Source organism: Grus americana, chromosome 1 (assembly GCF_028858705.1).
Source record: "Grus americana isolate bGruAme1 chromosome 1, bGruAme1.mat, whole genome shotgun sequence".
NCBI lineage: Eukaryota > Metazoa > Chordata > Aves > Gruiformes > Gruidae > Grus > Grus americana.
This window is the reverse complement of record NC_072852.1, coordinates 131,808,988-131,833,285: the sequence shown is the minus strand read 5'-3', so window position 1 is coordinate 131,833,285 and position 24,298 is coordinate 131,808,988. Positions and strand designations below refer to the sequence as shown.

General features: G+C 40.5%; 2 long non-coding RNA genes across 7 annotated transcripts in view; both read right to left on the bottom strand.

Moving 5' to 3' along the window:
* The window catches only part of LOC129196825 (uncharacterized), a 146,475-nt gene that overhangs the window by 8,504 nt on the left and 113,673 nt on the right, over positions 1–24,298 (bottom strand). The gene's annotated exons all lie outside the window — the stretch shown is intronic.
* Positions 992–5,132, bottom strand: LOC129196854 (uncharacterized). The gene is made up of 3 exons (XR_008574240.1): positions 5,048–5,132; positions 4,031–4,072; positions 992–1,125 (listed from the first exon to the last, which is right to left on the bottom strand). It is a non-coding gene; the product is annotated as an uncharacterized LOC129196854 (long non-coding RNA).

Sequence of the window (24,298 nt, the reverse complement as noted above, 5' to 3'; positions counted from 1 at the left end):
TCAGAAGAACTCCATTGGCAGCCTTCCAGTACCAGAAGGGGCCTACAGGAAAGCTGGAGAGGGCATGGAGTGACAGGACAAGGGGTAATGGCTTTAAACTCAAAAGAGGGTAGATTTAGATTAGATATAATGAAGAAATTCTTTACTGTGAGGGTGGTGAGGCACTGGAACAGGTTGCCCAGAGAAGCTGTGGATGCCCCCTCCCTGGAAGTGTTCAAGGCCAGGTTGGATGGGGCTTTGGGCAACCTGGCCTAGTGGAGGGTGTCCCTGCTCATGGCAGGGGGGTTGGAACTAGGTGATCTTTAAGGTCCCTTCCAACCCAAACCATTCTGTGATTCTGTGATTTGAAGTTTAAGAGTTACCTGTCCACTTAAAAGCTATCTTTATTTTTCTTCCAAATGTGGCTGATCTGTCCTAGGTGCATACAAATTCTCCTCATTTCTGTTTTGTCACTTGATGTAAAACTAGAAAATTGTCCCTCCAATCAAGAAAAATAAAATCATTATTACTGTAATCCAACTCTTACATGCAGTGATGAACCTTCTATCTGTCTCAATGAATAAAAATTTGAACTGAGCCTGAGCTCAGCATTTTCTGAGTTTCTGAAAAGGATGTGGGACTTTCCTTTTCACTTTTAAGCTGTGAATTATGGACCACCTAATTGACTGGCAACAACTGAAGGTCTTAAATTATAAACAGTGAATTATCTTCTTGTTTTTGTTATTAAAAAAAAAACAACTTTTGGAGATAAAAAAATAACATAATCAGTAAGAAGTCTATATAAATTGATATTCTTTTTTTTTTTTTCCTTTGTCAGCTTTTAAATGTGCATTTCCTGGACTTGATTGCATTAATTCAGTTTTAGAAAAGATGGTCATGTTGGACTTGCCTCCATACAAATGTACCAAAATTTTACATTAAGTGCAGTAATCAGAAGTTACGAGAAAGTTGTGTGTACCTACCTACAGAGAAGGTGAATTCCCACAACCCCAAAATTCTTAAATGAAAGGTCACTTTGTTAATTTTTTAGGGGAAAAAAAAAATATGTCCTGGCATGATCCATATTGCTTCTGAATGTCTTGACTGCACCCAAAGTGATACTCCTTTTTTGAAGAGTTTTAGCATCTGTAACAAGTAATATTTATAAGAAGTGAAAAGTAGGTCTTGAGAAAATCAAGCTGACATTTAGAGAGCTACATTTGGTGCAACTCAAATTTACTGCAGCTGCAGTATAAATAATCTGAGCACTGCCAAAGATGAGCTACTTATGCCTGTATACACACAGAACAATTTAAGCTTCTCCACATTTAATTTCAAATAAAGAATAGTTTTATGGCTGATCAGGGCAGTACATACGATCTCAAGCATAACAAAGCCATGAAATCTGACAGAACTTGCACCACAAAGAGTCCAAGAACATGCCAATTTCTTCAAAACTAGTCTGCAGTCCTCTCCCTTGAATCCAGCTGTAATGTAGGAATTTGGTGTAATTCCTACTTAATTATGTTGAAGTTGCAGATAAAATTTATACAAAGGAGGGTATTCAGGGCTCTCCACAGCACTTTATATTTTTGATAGTGCTGGGGGAACACAGGCAAAGAGGTGACTGGAATTTTTAGATCAGCAATTGTTACAGAAAATACCTTCATGATAGCTTTTCACCAGATATTGCACAGCAAGGTATCTGTACTGATTGTGACAGGAAAGCAGTGGGTACAAAAGCCCACAGATGCTCAGGTCCTCTGTGGGTTTGGAAGGGTTGTGGCCAGCACTGCAACCACCCCAGGGACGGCGTGGGAGCCACATTGCTCACAGGGACCAGGAGGCTTCATCCTGCCCCACGTTGAAGCCAGTTGCTTTGGCTCAATGAGACATGGGAAGGAGGGGAATGAGACATTTATGACTCAGTTGGGCCAAGCCAATATTGGAAGATTTTCACGGTTAGGGCATACTGGATTTAAGGAGGGATCTCATCTTAAGCTTTCATTTTGGAGTCAGTTTTTTTACTATCTCAAAGTCAATTTTTACAAGATTTTTTTGGAGCATGGAGTTTAAGGAAACATTTATGCTATTACAAGTGAAGTTATGAGGGAAATAATGGTGTGCTGATTCTTTTAAAAAATGGCATTGGTTATATTGGTGCTTGCTTTATCTACATTTCAGTGTTGTCTCACAAACACCTGCAAGCATGGGCTGTGGTAAACTGGAAAAGCAATAGGCTATAGAATAATGGTAGAAATGAAAAAAGATAACTCTGCTGCCAATTCTTTATTCAGATGTGGTGTCTCATCATAAAAATCACGGTTCCTATTTTCAAGCTTTAAAATTATATAATCCAGATGGTATTTTTCAGATGTCTTTGTCCCTCTTGCCTAAAAAATTTGGTGGCCTTCTATGATGGGGTTACAATATTGGTGGACGAGGGAAGAGCAACAGATGTCATCTACCTGGACTTGTGCAAGGCATTTGACACTGTCCCACACGACATCCTTGTCTCTAAATTGGAGAGACATGGATTCGATGGATGGACCACTCGGTGGATAAGGAATTGGCTGGATGGTTGCACTCAAAGAGTTGTGGTCAACGGCTTGATGTCCAAGTGGAGATCAGTGATGAGTGGTGTTCCTCAGGGGTCGGTACTGGGACTGGCACTGTTTAACAACTTTGTCAACAACATGGACAGTGGGATCGAGTGCACCCTCAGCAAATTTACCAACGACTCCAAGCTGTGTGGTGTGGTCGACACGCTGGAGGGAAGGGATGCCATCCGGAGGGACCTTGACAGGCTTGAGCGGTGGGCCCATGCAAACCACATGAAGTTCCACTATCCCAGGGGGTGTTTAAAGCCAGGTTTGATGAGGCTTTGGGCAACCTGATCTAGTGGAGGGTGTCCCTGCCTGTGGCAGGGGTGTTGGAACTAGGTAATCCTTAAGGTCCCTTCCAACCCAAACCATTCTATGATTCTACAATTTGAAGTTCAACAAGGACAAGTGCAAGGTCCTGCACGTGGGTTGGCACAATCCCAAGCACAAATACAGGCTGGGCAGAGAATGGATTCTCCCCGAGGAGAAGGACTTGGGGGTATTGATTGATGAGAAGCTCAACATGAGCTGACAGTGTGCACTTGCAGCCCAGAAAGCCAACCATGTCCTGGGCTGCATCAAAAAAGGTGTGACCAGCAGGTCGAGGGAGGTGATCCTGCCCCTCTACTCCGCTCTTGTGAGACCCCACCTGGAGTACTGCATCGAGCTCTGGGGGTCCCAGTACAAGACAGACATCAAGCTGTTGGAGAGAGTCCAGAGGAGGGCCATGAAGCTGATCAGAGGGCTGGAGCACCTCTCCTATGAGGACAGGCTGAGAGAGTTGGGGCTGTTCAGCCTGGAGAAGAGAAGGCTCCGGGGGGACCTAATTGTGGCCTTCCACAAGGAAGGGGCCTACAAGAAAGCTGGTGAGGGACTGTTTATCAGGGAGTGCAGTGACAGGACAAGGGGTAACAGGTTTAAGCTGAAGGAGGGTAGATTTAGATGAGATATCAGGAAGAAATTCTTTACTGTGAGGGTGGTGAGGCACCGGAACAGGTTGCCCAGAGACGTTGTGGATGCCCCCTCCCTGGAAGTGTTCAAGGCCAGGTTGGATGGGGCTTTGGGCAACGTGGTCTAGTGGAGGGTTGGAACTAGATGATCTTTGAGGTCCCTTCCAACCCAAACCATTCTATGATTCTATGATTCTCTTCCTTTTTTGCTTTTGCACATCAATTCTTAAATTCTTAGAGTTGCCTTAGCATTTTAATGGCATATGAATAACATCCAGATTGCTGTAATGTATTTGGTTTCATTGGCAGCTATTCTAAATATTTAAAGAAATACTGGGTATGCTTGGAAGTGTTCCTGAATTATAAAAAAGTATTAGATATGTGTTAACATCAAAGAGCATTTTTTCTTAAAATCTGTAATTTGTAATTAACTCCCTTTAAATCTTTGGATCATCTCATGAAGTAATAGAAAGTCTATGTTAGATTTAGAAGACTTACCATGGACTTCAAGTACAATTTAATCCATATTCAGGGTGATCACTGCAAAAACAGAGTCAGACTTTAAACTGTTCATTGCAACCATTTCAGGTTTTGTAGGAATGTCATAATCTAAAACCAAGCCACTTTGTAAATTTATAGTTGAAGCTGCAATTAAGAGTAATGTCTGATAGATTTAGGGAAAAATATGAAGTTACATTACACAAATGCCCTTAACCTTGCCCTGCAGAGATGATATTTAATAACTATATTTAAATATCCTACTAGGATCAATTGGATTCCTAAAAAAAAAGTGTTCCTTCTTTTTGGCATCCTACAGAGAAAAGAAAAAGTTGCTAAAGTACCGTACCTATGCATTCCTTCTGCTTGCTCAGAACAACAGCTGCACATACCTGTGGGCATAATTTTGCAGGTAGGACATTAACCAATATATCTGTCAGTCAGGAAGACATATAAATGACTTAAGTTGCACCTGTAATTGAATGTGCCTACAAAGTGGAAGCCAAAAAAAAAAGGCACATGCTGCAATTAAAAAAACCTATCCCTTCTGGTAGGTCTGACACAACTCTGATCTCTCATGCTATATGACAATTCTGTCATTAGTGCAACTACACTGAATTTGAAGGGGCTGTTCTTGACTTGACATCATTGTGGAAGTCAGAATCAGGCCCAGAGATGCTCAGATCATCAGATGGATGCCACAAATGTGATGGCCCGGCCTTGTTCCCAACAGCATGTGTCGCACCCACTGCCAATGGCAGTCTTTGGAAAACGAGCTTCACTCTTCATGCCTGGTTTAACAAAAATAAGAAAGCAGCCAACATCAAGGCATAGCTGACCTCCCATGCCCTAGTTTTATGATGTCTCAAAATGGAGCCAAGGCTACAGGACCGGCATGAGGGGGCAATTTAATGCAGTGACCTGTTCTGAGGTTCGTCTGAACTGGAAAGAGGAGGCTATCATGGTCATCATAAACTTACTGGCACAAATGCAAAGTCTGCACCTGTCTGAACTCACCCAGTGTGTTTCCCTGCAGGAAATCAGCTGAAGATAGTTCCATGCCTGTATAGTGCAAGAAGCAGAACATCATCTTTTCCCACCTGGAAATGAAAAAGAGCAATCTGGGGTCTGAAATGGGTCTGTGGCTTCAAGGCTGTTTCTGTACTGCGCTGGCCCGTCAGATTTGCTCCTCTTCTACCAGGGCTGCAGATCCCAACATTAATCTTGTTCATAAAAACATGGACAGAAATATGTACAGTGGAGAGTGATCTTCTGTGTAATTTGCTTTTGTTTGTTTGTTTATGGGACAGTTATTCCCTCATTCTGTTTTTACACATTTGAGAATATATACAGTGGTTTGAATTGTCTACAGCTCTGTAACTTCTTGAAACAACGCATTCAACTGCTACAACTCGAGCCAAAGGGCAAAAGATTTATACTATATGGCGCTCATTCTATTTGAGACAGAGACTGCCAGATATAGATATGACTGAAGGAAAGGCTCCTGAGTTGCTCTGCCTTGCTGGTATCAGAAAATGTCAAACTGGTTGATTTTTGCTGCCGTACGCTAAGTAACATAATTAAAGAAGCCCTCTTCTGTCATACTGTAAGGGTGCTAATATCTTCTCTGTTATTCAGGTGTGAGATATGTTTATCTCTGAGGTGCAGGAAATACTATAAGCCATATTTTAAAGGTGTGCGGGAAAGACTATAAGCCATACTTTAAAGGTGGGATAATCTTTAACTTTGGGGGTAGAGGAAGACTTGCTCAAGGTAGAAAATTATGTCTGCATCAAAGTCACAGCTGCTCTGCACACTGGCTACATGTAGATAGGGCAGAAGAGGAAGGGAACTTTTATGCTCCTGACACCAGCAATGCAGATACGCTGTCCAAATAAGCACATCTTCTAATGCAGCAGTTGGTGAGGAGCTGGGCACGCAACAGCCCAGCTCCTACATCCTTATCAGTCATTCTTAGCCAACTTTCTTATCATAACTGCTTCTTCATATTGCTTCTGGTTGCTGCAACGTTATGGCCCACAGGCAAACAACTTGAATTTTTTAGCTCATAATTTCATGCATTTCTAATTTATTGTCTCACTTTAAATCTCCATTAAAATGAGAATAGGAGGGGGAAAAAAAAAATCCAATCCCTTTGCTTGCTGATTCACCAAGCAGTTTTCTTAGGTTCTTAGAGGTCTAATTATGATATGAAAACATGATTTCCAACTTTGCAGATGACACTAAATTGGAAGAGAATAAAAACAAATGAGGAATAATTAGGTAGTGCATCCAGATATAGAAGAATTCAGATCATTTTATATTTCAGGAATAATAGATGGCAAATGCAGGCCTGTGCAAATAAATTGAGAGTAATTAGCTTCACAGCAGCATAAATGTGGGGCCCTGTTTAGAAAGAAGAGAGGCTACAACACACTGGGTGAAATGAATCCTGAACTTACGAGTGCAAAATTCACATCTAAGGTACCCTTACCTATATGACTTGCTAGTGATCTCAGTGGCACTCTGCTAGAAATAAGATAGCACTCAGCGTCAGCAGGAAGATCACGATCTGGCCTCTGGGAAAGAAAAGGCTACACGGTATCATCCCAGAAGGACGATTTCTTCTGCAGTTATTACACAAGACTGTAATGCCCAAATGTTGGACCCCAGGCTGGATTCAGTCTGCAGGACGTCTCTGCCCAAGTCAGTGTCTTTCTCCAGGGGCAAAACGAAAAAGAGGTTCTTGATCCATAAATTCCCAGGAGCAGGAATAATACACCAATGAAACATCAGCTTCTGCTTTGCTCTAGTGCTCCTGCAGATGAGGCACCTGCCACTGGCTGCAGAAGAGACAGACTGCTTGACTATAAAGAGCTCTAGGCTGATCAGGAACAGCCAATTTTTATATCCTTACATTATGTTATGTTCCTTAATGTATTGAGGCCTGCATTTAGAAGAAGGTTTCCAACAGTTGAGCCAGGGAGGTCCTAAGAGAGCTGTCAGTAGGAACAATGGTGGGAAGATACCTTGATGGTTTTAAGATGTTGCTTCATGAACCATGACAGATTATATGCTGACAGCTAGGATGGCAAGGGACATCAGCCTAAGAGATCACCATGGTTTCCCATGCTGATGTGAACTGCTTTCCGCTCTATATACTGCTGCCTACTTCTCTGCTCTTGACTGAACCACAACCTGTTAAAAATACACTCCCTCTTCTGCATATATCAGCACATTCATCTTCAGTTCTGTGGTACAGGAGGTTCTTCTATACTGGCCCAAGAAAAATTATGGTTTTTTCATAGCAGATGTGGACAAGAGCCTGTTTTTTCTTGAAGAAATGAAGTTTTGTTCGGGAAACTGATGTTTTATTTTATTGAGAGTTGTCTGTTCACATGGAAGGTAAGAGGAGGAAGGGAAATGGACAAATGCATGAGGGAATTAAGGGCACTGCTGGTGAATCAGTACTGAAGGGGATTACTGACTACAGAATATTTTCACTGAAAACAAAATTAAATAGACCTCTCTGAAATAATGAGGTCTAAAATCCATCATTAGTCCATGCAATTTGAAAAGTATTTGGCTGATCTGTTTGCCTCTCTAGACATGCCTTTATGGCAGTAAAGATTTACCTGCACAGGTCTTCTCATGGTAAACTTTTAGCTTGTTCAACAATAGCGAAATAGAGACAAAAGCAAGCTGCCTTGTTAGGGCATTTATACATCTCTTTCTAGCTATGTTTTCCATGGAATAGGTCTGAATTATTAGCCATCTTTCAAAGTATGCAAATGAAAGGAGTTTCAAATCTTCCAAATGCAATGAACTACATTTCAGCATTTCAGCATTGAACGTCTGCGTAATTTACGGTAGAGTGCACATAATTTCTATGTATGGCTATACCAAACATGGGTAGCTCATTTCACATTTGAAATTCAATTCTGCTAGCTGACTAATTGATTCGTTTTCATAAACACTCTAAAAATTGTAGTAAGAACAATGCTTTGCTGTAAGATACTGTTTTGGGGCTGTACCAAAATTAACTGTGAATATTTACTTTCAACAAAAGCCAGCGGGACCAACAGCAAATAATGAAAACACAGTGATTTATCATTTCTTTTCACAATCCCTATTGTTCAATGAGATTCAGCAAAATTTTAAATCTTTTAAATCATCCCCTTAAAATACCGGTACTTTTATTCAATCTCAGTTTTCTCTCCTCCACCTCCTTGCCCCCCTCCCTCCCGACAGCCCTCCCTCTGCCAGCAGCCCTCCACTTCTGTCTCGGGATGTGAGGCACTGAACAAGCTTCAGGCATGGGCTTTGATAGCCACCATGTCCATGATCCTTCACCAGAAGAGTTGAATTAGGATGTTTTCAGGAAAGATGGGACGTAGTTTGTTTCCAGAAAGAAATATAAGTCATTCAGAAAGCCTCGAACATCTATTCTGAAATCAAGTTGCACTGGTTTCCAGAGCAAAGACCTGGTTTAAAACACACAAGCTGAGACTGGCAGTGTCCTCAGGAACTGCTGCTGAGGACTACAGTTCAGTTCCTTCAAGTCCCAGTGGGTCAAGTCATGCAGCTGCTTTAGCAATTGCATCCCCTGTCTCAGACAAAAGTGTCCTTCCTGGGAGCATATATCCCTCCAAAGAGCAAGCTGTCTGACACAGAGAATATAGGAAAGGATGTACCACAGAAAAACGAAGCTGAACATATTCCAAGCTGTGTGACAGAGGTACAGCCACGCAGGTGACAAGAAACCTCATAGCAAAAGTGTCAGAGCCTTTGCACCCATCCTTCCCTTCTTCATTCCTGTGTACAGACTGTGGGGAAAAAAAGTACCAGACCTATCATTGGAAAGAAATTATATTAAGGGACAAATATGACTGAGAGTTAGGGTGCTCTAAACAAGGGACTGAAGGGTAGGTATTAGAGCATCTCCTTCAGAACAAAATCGATGGATCCAGGACAAAATAATTTTTAGATGGCTCATACCCTGACAGTGGTGTGCAAAACATTTATTTCCAGAAGCTAGAGCCCGGTTCATGAATACAAGGAAGCATATGCCTTTGGCACGTGTCTACATTCCAGAATAGCAACAGAAAGCATGGGCTTAATGTGAAGCATGGGGGTAATTCGTTAGCGCACTGCAAGTCTTGTGTGGTCAGGCTTGGAAAGCAGCACCTGGAATGGCAATGGTGATGGTCCTACCACCTTTGGCTTTGGGGAGCATGGCCTAGCCTTGCCATGTTATCCTTGTCCCCAGCTGCAACGCAGCAGCTCTCCCTCCTGCTTGACCCTTAGTCTGCCTGGCTGACATCTGGTATTTGGGGAAACAGGCAAGATGGGCCTCAGGTAGGCTTAGGATCAAAGATATTCATTAATAAAAAATGTCAGGTTTAGATTAACAGGATTTTAAATATATCAGAGGTAACTTAAAAGCTGTGACTACCATTGAGCTCTCCATGTCCCAGAGCTCTTTAACGCAGTTTGGGGACGAGCACACCATCCCCTCTAACGCACCAGCCTCCCACTCATCGTAGCTCTGTGCTACTGCCTTGCGCCGTTTTAGCCGCAGAGGAGGCAGAAACCAGCAGCAGAGCCAGACCTGCCTGCAGCAGGCACCGGGCATCACGCTGCCTCTCCAGCAAAACCCAGCTTGTGCCCTCCGCTGCACCGTGGCTGTGTTCTTTGCAGAAGAAAAGCAAAGTTTGAGCATTTTTTGTCTTCACTAGGTTTTCTTGGTCCAGGAATTAACCCTGACATTTAATTCAAGTTTAATTTTGTTAGTGATAGATACATAGATCCTTTTTTTTTTCTTTGAGAAAAGCATCTATATATAAATAAAAATAAAAACTATTAAAAGGTTAAGAACAGCTTGACTTGCCCAGCAGACTTTTCAATCCTACAGGACCTGGCAAAAATAAAGTACTTTTAAATCTTCAAAAAGCATTTAGCCAAGCACTTCATCAAAGGTTAAAGTGCAGAAACACAAAATAAGTGAAAAGTTGGCTCACTGGGGTGCAAATTGGCCAAAGAGAAGAAGTGAATTTCAAGAGGAAAAGAATTTATAAGGGGTTGTGATAGAGATCAGCAGTAGATCTTCAGCCTCTCAATATTATATTAATGATAGTTTTTTTCTGTCTGCTCCTGATAGTAAATTCTGGCTAACAATAAGCAAAGAACAATACAATCAGAAACAGAAAAATGTAAACTATTTATGCAGTGCAGTACTAATAAATAACAACACATGTGAAACAGAGCAAAAAGTCAAGAAAGAGATCACTATCTAATGGAAAAGTGTTGCAGAATCAGAAGGAAAATACTCCTGTTCCAGAAAAGATTGTCTATAGCCAATTCAACTCAAAGTGCAGCTCCAGTAAATAAGACAAGCTGAATTGCCTTAAAATTAGGCTCAGCTCTCAGGAAAGCATTTCTTAGGTGTATATATATAAGGCATCTGTAAAATATAATCTAGGTTAAATTGAATTCAGCACCTTGGTAAAAGTGAAAGCATATGTATAGGTATGTGTAGGCACATATGTACACGGTACAAATCGTATCTAATCTGCAGTGTCCTACTGGACAGCCTTACAGTGTCTGCAGTTTGTCTCAAACCATATTTCCAAGTGGTTTCCACTCTTATTAATTTCATAATCATCACAGGGTGCTCTGCTTTATCAGCATGAGGTCCACCGCAGGTCTAGGAAAGATGGACAAGTCGCAGCTACCACCTGCCCTGCATCAGCAGAGATGCATCAGCAGAGATTGCACCAGTAGAGAGGTAACCAAACACCACAGTTAATAGCTGAAGTTTAAAAATAGGGTTTTCAATTTTTTCAAAGATTCTTCATTTTTTCCTTCAAGCCGTATAGTTTGCTACACAATCCACAGATGTGTGAAAGCAGACAAACTCACACCTTCCTCTAACAAAAGGGTTAGGCTGGCCTTCCATTTGTTGCCTCTCTGCTGATGCCCTAGTGAAGTCTGAAATGAAGAATAATATTTTAAATTACTTTCTCACTTCTTTAAGAAAGAAAAGAAAAACTAACAAAAGCAACCTTGTAATTTATGCTTTTGTATTGTGCTTGCTTTGCAAGTGTCATTCAAATACTCCCTATGGTTCTGTGTCTCTAAACAGACACTCTTTTTACAGTTTTACCACACACAGTTCCTGAGGAACTATACGTACATAGTCAATGTACATATAGATGTAATAAAACTCCTATATCTTTTCCCGGGATGCCGGTTCTTTCCTTGTCAGATCCCAACACTATTTACAGGAATCTCTGCTGCTCTTTTTAGCTTCCTTAATTTCAAAAATTAGAGAAAAATATAACCAGTTTAAGAACAGTCTCTTTCAAGTGTGTAACTTTTCCACACTCTGATCTTGAATGCAGACAAACACTGAGCCAGTAAGGTAAGAACTAGCATGTGAGATTTCATGTTGTCATTGAACTAGTGGGCTCAGAGAAATTATGGGTTGCTAAAACTTCAAAGTGACCACTGAGGGCATGACCAAAGAATGTGGAGAACCTGACAAAGAAGATGCCTGATGAATAGTAGACTAAGGAGATATTAATGGGGGAGAAAATCTATACTATTTCATCAGGAAAAAAATGTCATCTGTGCTCCTGAATAGTAAAGTATGCAAATGCCACCACTAAGTCAACAAGTACTGGAGTGGCTAAATCTTTGCACAGCATCTGATTAATTTCTTCATTGCTAAAGGAATCTCAGCAAAAAGTCAGGAAATATCTTTCTTGGAATGGGTTTTAATGGGGCAGGTTACAAAGAAGGCAGTGCTGTGTTTTCAAAAGACTGCCTCATTCCTTCTTCTTTGCAGTCAAGTCATAGCTATTTTATCCCATAAAATATGATTTGTGTCAGAACAATGGCAGATTTTTTGAAATCTATGATGTAGGGCCTGTATTAAATGTCTAGGCATGAAAACAAGAGATCAAGACAGAAAATGTCATTAGTTAAAGACACCAAATATTTAACAAAATATACAATGGAATAAAACCATAAAGAATATCTCTCACAATAAATGTTCAAAATGAAAGGCTTTTGATTGCTCTTGCTTCTGAAAATTGTGTTTATCTGAGTAAACATAATTCTCTTTGAAAACGAGACTATCCTTTAGCAAGCATTATTTTCCTGTCAATCAACACTTTGCACAGCCATGCAATTGCAGTGTGGCCAGAGTTGTCTGGATACTTCATTACCAATGCCTTCCAGTTATCCCAGTGCCACTCTGTTTTTGAAAACCATGCACTCTGGGAATTAGCAGTTTTCTATAATATAATATAATAACTGAATAATATAATAAGTGAAGATATTAATGAGAAAAAATCGAGGGTGGGGGGTGGGGGGGAAAGAAAGTCTCCCCAGATAGCTTCCCAAAGGACACCACCAGAGGAATATAATACAAAGACAAAGCAAAAGCTGAAGATAAATATTCTTGTTTCAGTTTTCACATTCAATTTCCAGTCATCAGTCTAAGAATGTTCACGCTAAAAGCGGTAGGAAATAGCCTGGAGAGGTTAAGTGACTTAATAGATGGTATTTTGTAAGGATGAACTTTAGCATAATCTTTGATACCTCTATGCCTTATAATGAGGGTTTTCAATTTGCCTAGCTAATGACAAACCCCAAAACAACTAAACCTTGAATTCCACCAAACTGTGGATTCTGGTGGAAATGTGCAAGACATCTTCAATACAAGCAAGTAAAATGAAAGATTCATAATTGTACCAGGAGTATGGAGGTGTGGAAGGCACAGGGTCTGGTGCAGTGATTTGAATGGCAGCACTAGGCTCCCAATGTGTAAAACAATAATAGTTTTGGAAAGTAGCGATGAAAACAAAAGCTATTAGTTCAGAGCTTACCACACAGGACTGTTTTTTTAAGGGCAGTTTTCTTAATCCTTTCTCAAAGCTAGGTTTACATCTTTCCAATGAAGAACTTAAATTTTTTCCTTTATTAGTATCCTGATTTTGGCTGAGATATAATTTTCTTCCTAGTAGCCAGTATAGTGCTGTGGTTTGGATTTAGTATGAGAATAATGTTGATAGCACACTGATGTTTTTAGTTGTTGCTGGGTAGTTGTAGTGTCTACACTAAGTCAAGGACTTTTCAGCTTCTCTCGCCCTGCCAGGTGCACCAGAAGCTGGGAGAGCACAGCCAGGACAGCTGGCCCGGGCTGGCCAAAGGGATATTCCCTGCCATATAGCGTCATGCTCCAGATATAACTGGGGAAGCCAACTGGGAGGCAGATTCACTGCCTGGAAACAGACTGGGCATCGGATTGGGTTTTTTTCCTTCTGCATGTGCTAAGTAATTGCATTTGTGTATCACTTGTTGTTGTTGCTATTATTATTATTATTATTAATTATTATTTTCCTTTGTTATCCTATTAAACTGTCTTTTTCTCAGCACGCGAGGGTTTTTTTCCATTCTCTTCCCCATACCCTTGCAGAGGGAGGGCTGAGTGAGTGGCTGCATGGTGCTTAGTTACCAGCTGGGGGATAACCATGACAATTAGATTCATGGCCATCTGGGTTCATTTCATTTGACTGACATCTGACTTTCTAGTATTTCAAGTAAGCTCCAAAAGCAGAGAAGAGAGATAGCGGGTTTGATGTCAGCTGTATTTTTGCCAGAACCAGATTCCTACTTTCCACTGAAAGTCTTGAATCCATTATCACAAGCAAGACTTAGATAAAAATGAAGATGTAAATTTCAAGTCAATATGTAAAATTGAATAGTAGGAAACTGTGAAGACAAACATGAGGCAATACATCACTAAGAGTTCCAGTTGCTTTTTGACGTCATAACATCTCCCATAATGTCATGGCTGACTACTCCCCTACTGCAATATGTAGGCTTAAAAAAAATGGTTTCAATGGTCCAGGCCTTTAATTACTAAGAATGGAAGACACATTCATCTACTGCACTAAATAGATCCCCTTTTTCTTCCATTTTCAGACCCTCCAAATACCATAATTTTAACTATGTCTCAAAAAATCAGTGTTTTTTGTCAAGCTGCACATTACCTTCTCTGGTTGTCATCACATATCTCCTTCCATTGTTAATTTCTCTTTCACCAAGGAGATAACTAACACTTAATTCAAATGGAAATTTGGTATGATCACTTATAAAGTACTTTCCATAATCAGTTACAGAAAAATAACAGAAAGTTGAATAAAAACTGTCTTTAGTGCAGCTACGTAAACTATGACAATATAAATAAAAGAAGCAGTAGAATGAACATAATGAGCAGCAAAAAATCATCAAAGTAACTTTCAATACACTTGAGGTACTCGGCAAACCGCAAAGTCAGGAGGACCTAACCCAGAAGATTACATCTATGGGAAGAATTTCTCCTTCCTTCCAAATGCTGACATATATATGTAAAAAGAGTGACCACTTTTATGTTGAATCTACTCCACATAGCTTGATAAATAAAATAACCTACAATACTAAGCAAATGAAGTCAGTGCATGCTGGTTTGAACACAGACTTTCTGTTCTACTGGAAAACACCAGATTTGTTTTCATTATGGATAGGGACAAACGGAAAAGCTGAATTTTATTTTGTAAGGAAATTTAATAAAAGAAAAATAATTGGATAAACTAAAATGTTCCACTTCAAAAAAAAGAATATTTTTGTTCAGATTTTGATTTAATATTATGTTCAGTTAGACTATAGATTTTGAAAATAAGAAGTATTTTTATTGAGAAACTGCAACATTTCATTATGGATAAGACTGAAAAAGATGTTTTCATCATTTTTCCCTAATTAGATTGTATTGAAAGTGATGTTATATACAAAGCTTTACTATTTATAAATAGAAATGTTTTTTCCAATGAGAAACTTTTATTTCAGAAAACTCTCCAGCTCTTACTTCCACAACTGAGAAAATAATATGACTGTGTTATCAGTCCATACTACAACTTTTAAAGGGTTGAGAATTTCATCAGAACCAAATCAAACCAAAATCAACATAGACAAAAAACCAACTTGTTGGAGCTGACAGATTGTTAAAAGCGTAAATACAAAAGCCAAGCCAGCAATTAAGTGCAAACTGTGTGTCCTGTACACTGTATGCATTGAACACCCAGTAAGCAGATAAGATAATATGACAGAATGAAGAGCATTAAATGTCAAGGGTAGCAGATATAAAAAGAGGAAGTCAATGCACTTAAGTCATCAAGAAGTAGAAGCAACGAAGGAACATTCACAGAGATATGCTATGAGGTGAACAAAAAAGATGCTTTTAGTCAGAGGCTATTGCAGCAGTACATTATGGGAAGGAAAAAGTCAGAATATGCACCAAGACTTTAAGTGTGAACATTATGAAACAGGCAAAACAGGAAGAAAAAACAGTAAAGATATTTTATATTTTGCAGACAGATCTTTATTCAGAAATCAGTTTGAGGAACTAAAAGTCTGCAGAGTCCCTGGCTATGCTCAGTTTTATATGAACCAGCAAAACCAGGAAAAAATATCACTTTCAGCAAGGGATTAAACCAAGCAATAGCTCAAAAAATAAAGACCATCCACTTAGCCTTTATTCATGCAGAATTAGTCCAAACACTAAGAATAAGTCCAAAAAATGAGTGATGAAGCTGATAAATCTCAAAATCAGATTATGTGCTGTATTATGTGCACTTACCCACCCAACATTAAAAATTGCAATCCAGTGAAACAAAGAAAGTGGTCTTACCACAGACTGTCGAAAAATACTGTTTGGAGCAGTCAGAGTTGTCAGACAATATGCTGTTTAATATCATGATAAAGGACATTGCAGGTGAGGAATCTAAGGAGAATGGACTGGGGGTTTCTGCAGGAGCAGAGAGGGCAAAGGGGTTATCTCCAAAGGATTCGCTACGAGCAAGTTTGTCTTTACCAGCTGTGGGACAAACCCTGACAACCTCGCTGCTTTGGAGGACAGATATAAAACATGCTTGATGCCTGCTGGTCAGTAGGATGCCTCCTTTGGGAGGCAAAGAAATGTTAAGCCAGGAAACAAAGTTTTCCCAAGCCAAGTTCCAGCACACGACAACGTAACTGGAGGCACTCAGCCCCTGAGACCTGGAGTGCTCAGGCAAAGAAACACTCTTACCTCAGGTTTTAATTTTTATTTGATTTATATCAGAAAGAATACTTAATAGCTCCCCTATTCACCTACGTGCTCGGTAATGCTCACACACACAGAGTATGCAGATTATGAGACAGACTAATGCCTCTCTCCACTGAAATTACTGTAATAGCAAAGTCATTTTGCAAATGACAGTGTAAGTAGCAGCTCAGATAATTCCAGAAAATTAATGCCCCAAATGAAATGCAGCCTCAGAGCTGAGGGAATACATTTCAGACTTTAGTCTTTTTATTCCTACTTTATATATGTATTGTTTACTATGCTGTTACTATTTATACATATATCGTCAAATGTGCAAGACTTTTGCAGTATGAGAGTTATAATTTCTTTGGGTTTCCCCCTTACCCCCCATTTTTCAGCATGAGGATAATGCAATCATTTGGCAGCCTTTAGAATTGAAAAGCCTTTGTATCGCAAGCTTTGGATCTCAGAATCAGCTAACATGAATGCTGAGAGCTACCAAACAAAGATGAACATTTTGCAGGATGAGGTGGAGATCAGAGGCGTGCAAGAAGGACAGTCTCTCCTAACCTGGAGAAGGGAATGGGAAAGCCACGTGCACCTCCAGGCAGCAATTCATTCATCTTACGTGCCTTTAAATTGCCCTGCAGAGGTGCCACTCTCTCTCCGCACTGATAGATGGAGGTCAAATCATTAGCATGGACTAAAGCACCTGATTTTTGAAGGCTCAGAGTACTTTAGAGAGATCCTACCCACAAGACTATCTGACTCTGCAGGAGAGGGACAAGGAAGAAAAGCTTCCCAGGACATTACCAGAAGACGAAGAAGGGTGGAAGGACAAGGTGACTGAAACAGTAACACAAGTTTGTTCATTGTTTGCTTTTCAATTTATTGACATATTTCTATTTTTGAGACATACAGAACTACCTCATCCTATTTATGCTATTAGTAAATTGATATTATTTACTGCTAATAGCAAGCAATTATTTTTAAACTGAGAGTTTTCATATCCCTTTCATTGTATCAGACTGCAATCACCAAATGGAAAGGTCAAATTCTTTCCTTGCCCAGATCCTTGGAGGTTCCCCAGTCCACAGGGAGCTAGACACAGGCTTTAGCCATTAAGAGGAAAGCATTCATAATACATTAAAGAAACTGCAAGAATCCTCTGAAGGGGTTGGATCTAAAGCAAAATCAAGTAGGAGAAGAGTGGGGAGCCTATATACCTCAAAGATGTTCTGAACTGCAGCACATTTTGATCTGTGACTTACACAATGCAGATAAAGAACATTCACTCTTTGTTCATATACCACTTGGTATACCCAGCTCTTCCAGTCAATGACATCAATTTTAATTTATTATCTGCTTTCTGAGCAATTTGATCTTTTCTCTGCTTCAAGGCTGTCGCAGCTGCTTTTGATACTTTATGTTGGAGTCATCATAGGGTTTTAATTGCCATACTAATTGTGGTAACTTGTGTCTCGTGTTGTCTTTTTACTGAATTCTGTCTCCAAGTCAATCTCATGAATGGATGAAATGTGCTCTCTTATGGCATTTACCTGGTTGCAGCATATCAGAAAATACTTTGCAGAGACTCAGGTTCCTAAAATGCAAAGATTCTCATGATCATTTGAAGATCTGAAGTTCCTATTCAGGGCTCATCAATTATTAGTTGAAAGTTAGAGCTAGGAAACAGATTTTGTTATGGAATCTCTAAGTCTGCCAATTCCTTCTGACTGCACTGCTTGATAGGAAACATGGAACATTGTAGTCAAAAGGAATTACAAGGTCAAAATTAAAAGCAAATGAAGAAAAGACAGAGGGTGGACTCACAAGATCTTTTTGCTGCTAAAAGGACCGGAAAGCAAAACTACACACTAACACTTAGACAATAATTTCCACTTTCTTCTTATCTCCTTCGCTTTCTTACAATTTTCTTTGCATGCAATTACATTATTGCTTTATTTAGGATCAAAATGAATCTTGCCTCTCCCCACTTTGGTTTGCTCTAGTTCACTGATTCTCTGGTTCAGAGAGGTCTCAGAGCAAGTGAATTAGATTCCAAGCAGGATTCCTCACTGGTCAGTACTACTGGGGCCTTGTACATTCAACGTTTTCCTGATAACCCAAGCATAGTAACAGAGGTCACGCTTTGTTAGATGACAGCAGGATGTACAGGACTGCGAACACTGGGAGATATTAAAATGCAAGATGTTCTTGACAAACTGGAGAAATGGTCTGGACAAATGCAATTCAATAAGCATAAATTCTAGCTCTAGATTAGTGTACACAAATACAACATGGGAAACAACCAACCATGGCAGCAGTCATGCTGGAAAAGATCCAGGGGATGCAAACAGAAAATGATTCAGCAATAGTCTATTGCTGTGGAAATTAGTGGTCCTTATAGTGGGATATACAAACAGGAATATAACCTCTAAGAGGTGTGAAATAATCCTCTTTCCCACTTTTTTCAACAGCCATAGAGTCTCAGCAGGTCTGATGTGTCAGGTGTTGGGTATCACTTTTCAAGGAAGATGTAGACTAGCAAAAGAGAACCCAGAGGGGAATGCTGAGTAAAGTCAAAGAGATTTGATCTCTGAAGAAAAATTGAAAGGAATGGAATTGTTTTATCTTGAGAAGAACACTTGTAAGGCACAAAAGAAAATATGTTCTGTATGAATCACATGAAACACTAAGAGTTTGGACTGTGGCAAAGGTCTTTGAGAAGTTTTTGGCGTTGGTTAAGCCAGTAGAATACCTTTTTCTGGAGGGTGATGAAAACTCCATCAGCATAGTTCTAAGCACTGTTTGATTGAAATCATCAGAAACGTCAAAGGTAGAGGGATCTTGGCTTGGAGCAAAGAACCCCCAGTCCAGATGGCAGACACAGCTCCACTGAATAGCCTGCAGTCTGCCTGTTATGTCCCATATTTTTCTCAGCAGATGACAAAAAGATATAGTAGGATTTAATACTTTGTAAATTCTACCAGAAGATCCACATAGGCTTGGTTAGTCCAAAATTTCCACAAGGCATCACACCTACTTTGTATGCACAGTCAATCTTAGATGGGAAAGAGACTTTCTATATGGGATATGTGATCATCAGACAGCCCTGTCAGCACTACTGCTCAGACACATTGTTATATTAACATCCCTGCACACGGTGGTGCTGATGAGGGAGAGCGATGTCCTGATAACCTCTGTCTTTCATTTGATGACACCCTGGTGTCCCCTCCATCTGACTTCCATGCTGCTTTTGAAGGATGGTCAATCAGATAATTGCTCTTTTCCTCTTCCTCACTGTTTCTCCTGACCCTCCCTCTGCTTCATTTTTGTTTTTCTGTCACATGCACCTCCTCCATTCCTTCTATTTGTAGCATTTTTCAGAGCCATGCCTCGTTTTTCCAACACAGTTTGCATCCATTTAAAATGTGTACATATGCTATTAGCTTTCTCGTCAGCTCTTGCAGCTGGGGTTTCTCCTGCCCCTGAGACCTTGTCAGAGATCATCACTTTAAACGCCAAACATGGAAGGGCTTCACAATCAACATGGACATGCCAACAACTCTGGCTATCTCACTTACAAAAACAATCCGGCACCACATCAGTCAGCCTACTTAGTTTTCTGTCACCTGATTGTTGTAGGTGATGACCAAGCATCTCCAGACAGAGATGTGGTCCCATTTCTTGGCACTTGACAGAAGCGATGGGGATAAACCAAAAGCAAATCAAACTCGCTATAATTCAATACTGTTGGAAAAGGTGAGACTGGGTTCTTTGACTGCTAGTGGCTTATGAAAGAGCAATTCTTAAATATTATTGTATTTGAAAGACACCAGTTAATACCGTATAATATACACTATTAGCTATTGATACACTTACTTTGTTTAGGGAAATCTGAAGAATAAAACAGATTGCTGTTTCCATCAAAACACTTCAAGCTGGATTTAATAGTGCTGAAATGCTAATTGTGAATTGTACTTCACACTGCAGACTAATTTAAAAAGAGGAAATCATATTATGTTAAATACCACAATGCATGCACTATGAGTCATCTAAGCATATGATGAACTGGAACAATACCAGCAGCACAACATAAAGCAGCTGAATTTAAGCTAGAGGGAGTACAATACCTTTTGATCAGGCCTAGTATATGACTGAGAATATATACAGCTGCACATACACCATTAGATTTCTGGCAAAGAAAACAATGTGAATATCTTTTCTCTCTCCTTCTTCTTTCCCCCAGTGCAACCCTTCCAAATATATTTGCATTAAGTCACTAAGAAGCTAAATAAATACAGTCTTGTTTGTGTGAAGAACAGGCAGCCACAACATCAGTTCCCCATGCTCCACTGTGGAGCTGACCATACTCATCTTACACAGATGCTTGCTTTTAGCATCCTAATGAGAACTTTCAAGAATTCAATGACTATTAAATTAGCTTTACTGAATGTTATCAGAATGCTTCTGAGGGTTTCATATTATCCTATCAGCACAGGAAGGAAGGAATACCACACTGTCAATCCAATTATTTTTCTGTGTACTTTTTGCAAGGAGGGGAAGGGTCAAGCACATGATTTGTCTTCCTCAGGGGAAGAAGAAGGGAGCTGTCATCTTTGGGAATTCAGTACCAGTTCTCTGGAACTTGAAGAAAGCCACTTTTGTCAAAGCCTCACAGCCCTTTCAGTAACCACCAGCTTTCAGTGGTCACTAAAAGTGGTAGCATTTCAAGAGGCCCTGGCTCCCTCTGAAACAGCTATTGAGTGGACACACAGCCATACAGGATACTCCTCAGTATCTACAACATGGAGCTGGAATTCAAACAAGTTAGCTTAGCCTCTGCCTCACATAACAGCAAATCTTCTCCAAGGTCTCCTTGGAAGAAGCTCTGGAAAAGCCCACCTGGCTTCGTCCCTCAGTTGGGCTCTGAAGCCCTCTCAGAAGTGAGATACCTGGGTGTGGAGGTGTGGTTGCTCACAGGGAGCTCGCCACTTTCAGGAGAAAGGCCAGAACACTGGTCCCTCGTCCTTTCATCCAATAAATTTCCATGTTTTCCCCAGTACCTTGGAGCAATGTCCAAAGCAGTAGTACAGACGGTAGTGTACTTCAGTTACAGTTCCATAGTTACATTATGTGAATGCTAGGTATTTTTAAACAGGCATTACATGACATGTCTCCTTTCTCACAGCATTCCTCCTTCATATCCCTGGATAGTCACGTTTTCCTCTAAAATATGCACTAGAAAGCTTTTTGGTACTTCACTCTCTTGATTTCCATTCTGGTAGTTGTGTTTCCTCAACTCTTTTCTGAGGCTCAAGCATTAACAGGCCTCCATTGGTTCAAAATTGTATTCAGTTTCTGAGATGTGTAACAACCCTGTTAAGAACTGAGCCAGCAGCTAGAGTAGGGGTTTTTATATATAAAACCCCAGATGTCCCACTGTGCCCATCATTCATCTATAGCTCAGTCAACTGCCCTGCTATTAGAAATGGATGGTATCAGCAGGGATCAAAGCACAAGGGACTCTGAGTGCATATTAACTGAATTAAATTGTAAATGTATTAAACTTCCATGAATTCACAGGTTGATTTTAGCTTGTTTAGCAACTAGACTTCTACCGGGTGGATATAACAATACCCACATACAAATATATACCTACAAAAAGAGGGAATCAATAGTCTCAATATATTGCAAATTTAAGAGAACCAAACACAATTAAAACCTGCTTAGCTTAGCAGTAACACAGAAGAATATAATTATTTATCAGAGTGCTTAGATTACCTTCTCTGTTAAAACCTTTTCTTCTGGAAAAACTTAGCTGTTCAGAGAGCATAAAGAACAGTAAATAAATATGTGCCAATAGTAATTTAGTTATTCATATTACCAGAAAAATGGTTGTATTTAATGCTTCAGCACTGTGCTGGTGCCATAAGATTGCCTTTTCTTATTTTTTGAACTAAACCAGGAAACAGCTACCATCCAAAAATGCCATATCTCTAGGTACGTGGATACCCAGCTAACTCATGTTGTGATTCTTAGTGCACAGCGGTGTACCACTGTGCCGCACGGCAACAGGGGACCTCAGTGACGCTGTTAGGTGACAAACCCCAGCACGGTGCTCGGGAAAGAGCAGCACCGCATGTTTCATGCAGGATGTAGCAGCCAGAGGGTGCTGCCTTCTTTCAGCATCAGTCACCATTTTGCCAGGCAGGTACCACCCCGGCAGAGAGCAAGGGGGAAGGCAGCAGATGTGCTCCCATCTCCCATCCTCCTGAGCCAAGGCACGACGTATCCTGCTCCTTGCACTCCAAGACGGAGATTTCCATGAGCCTCCAGCTGTCGCAGCAGCAGGAGCTTCTGCTGATGGAGGGCAACGCACAGCAAAGGGATGTCAGCCCCAGGCAGCTTGCGAGAGTCGGGCAGGGTTTTCCATTCAGTGTCGCACAGAGGCGAGGAGAGACCACAGAAGTGGGAGGGAGCGGACACGACTCCAGCCTGGCTGGCCTTACACCTGCAGCTGTTGAGTCAGCACCAAGAGGAGAGCATCTCCCTCTCTCGCACTCATTCCTCGCTGCTCACCTGCCCCCTGTACAAGCCCACAGCTTGAAGAGCCACAAAATTATTCCTGTGAACAAGTGATTCAGATTGTACTCTTGGGGGTTGATGAACAGTGCTTTTTTTTATTTCAAATGAACCAAGTGGTGTTGACTAGTGCGGACCACACAAACCAGGCATCAGCGGCTTTCTAGCGCCAGAAAATGAATCCACTTCAGATGAACCACTGCAGAGAAGTCTCTGCACTGCTAGTAAATTGGAGAATTAGATAGACAGCATGTCTTTTAAGCTGTGCAAAACCAGGACAGTTGCCCAGCTACCTTCCTTCATACTTCGTGTATGTTCATTTTTATACATGGCAGAGGGAGATTTTAGACTAAACTCTGAGAGCTTTTTCAAAGTCAACCATATGGCTTTTTCCTGTGTTTATTTTTACTCAGCTGAGCTTCCACTGACTTTGATTTTAACCCAGTACACTGGCCTGAGCAGAGCTTTGGGTGGACCTTGGTATATGTCTCAGAACAGGGGCTTCTACCTTTCCCTCCTCCTCTGCTCCTCCAGGGTAACTGGCAGCAGCACCTCACAGCTATTTTACCTCTCGTCACCCCGCAGCAATGATCAGTACAAGCTAAAAAAGGCAAACAGTGAGGCTATTATTTGAGAAAAGAAACTGCAAAGATTCCCATGGTCTATGGTCTGTGGAGATGACTCATTCCACAGCACAATCTAATTCCAAAACAATTACTGCAAAATCAAAATCCTCACACAAAGGAGAGACGAAGCACAAAGTCTGGACCTCTGCTGAGCACATGCCTCTATAAAGCCGACATTACTGCAGAGATCACACTGCCATTTAACCATAAAGCACAACTGCCCATTCGCCTTAAACTCCTTCATGGAAAATTAAAGGTAAAGAAAATGGAAAACAGGGCAGCAGGGGTTCAAATGTGAGTGCTTGTGCACTGAATTTGCTACAGCAGCTTAATTCAAAAAGAGAATTAGTACTCTTTCCCTCCACCGCAATTTAAAATAAATGAATCACTGACCAAAACCAATAGATTATCATATTAATTGGTCACTTTTATGTTCATTATACACTAAGAGAAGACCACAGTTTCTCTAAATATGTTCATTACTCAGATAATTATCCAAAACAATTATACAACACAATTATCCAAACAATTATCTAGAAGGGAGATTATCTCCAGATGCATCACAAGCTATTCTGTGAAGTGCTCAATATTTATTGTTTTAGTTGTATTGGCTAGCTGGGATTGACCAAATGAGTTGTACATTGTTCTGTCAATTCTCCATTGAGAACTACTTCTAGAGCAAATAGCCACTAATTCGAACCTCAGGTGATGTAAATAGCACACATGTGAGCTCACACTTCACATTCATACTCTGTGGCAGAAAAAGTCTGAACTAACCAAAAGCTAATCCAGCCAAAATGACACTCGACTATGTATGGCACTGCCTGTACTTTCTCTTGAAGGAGCATTTGCTAACAGTAAAAAGCAAACAAGGCCAATTTCTGTGAAACATTCAGAACAATAGTCAGATTCCTCCTCTTGATC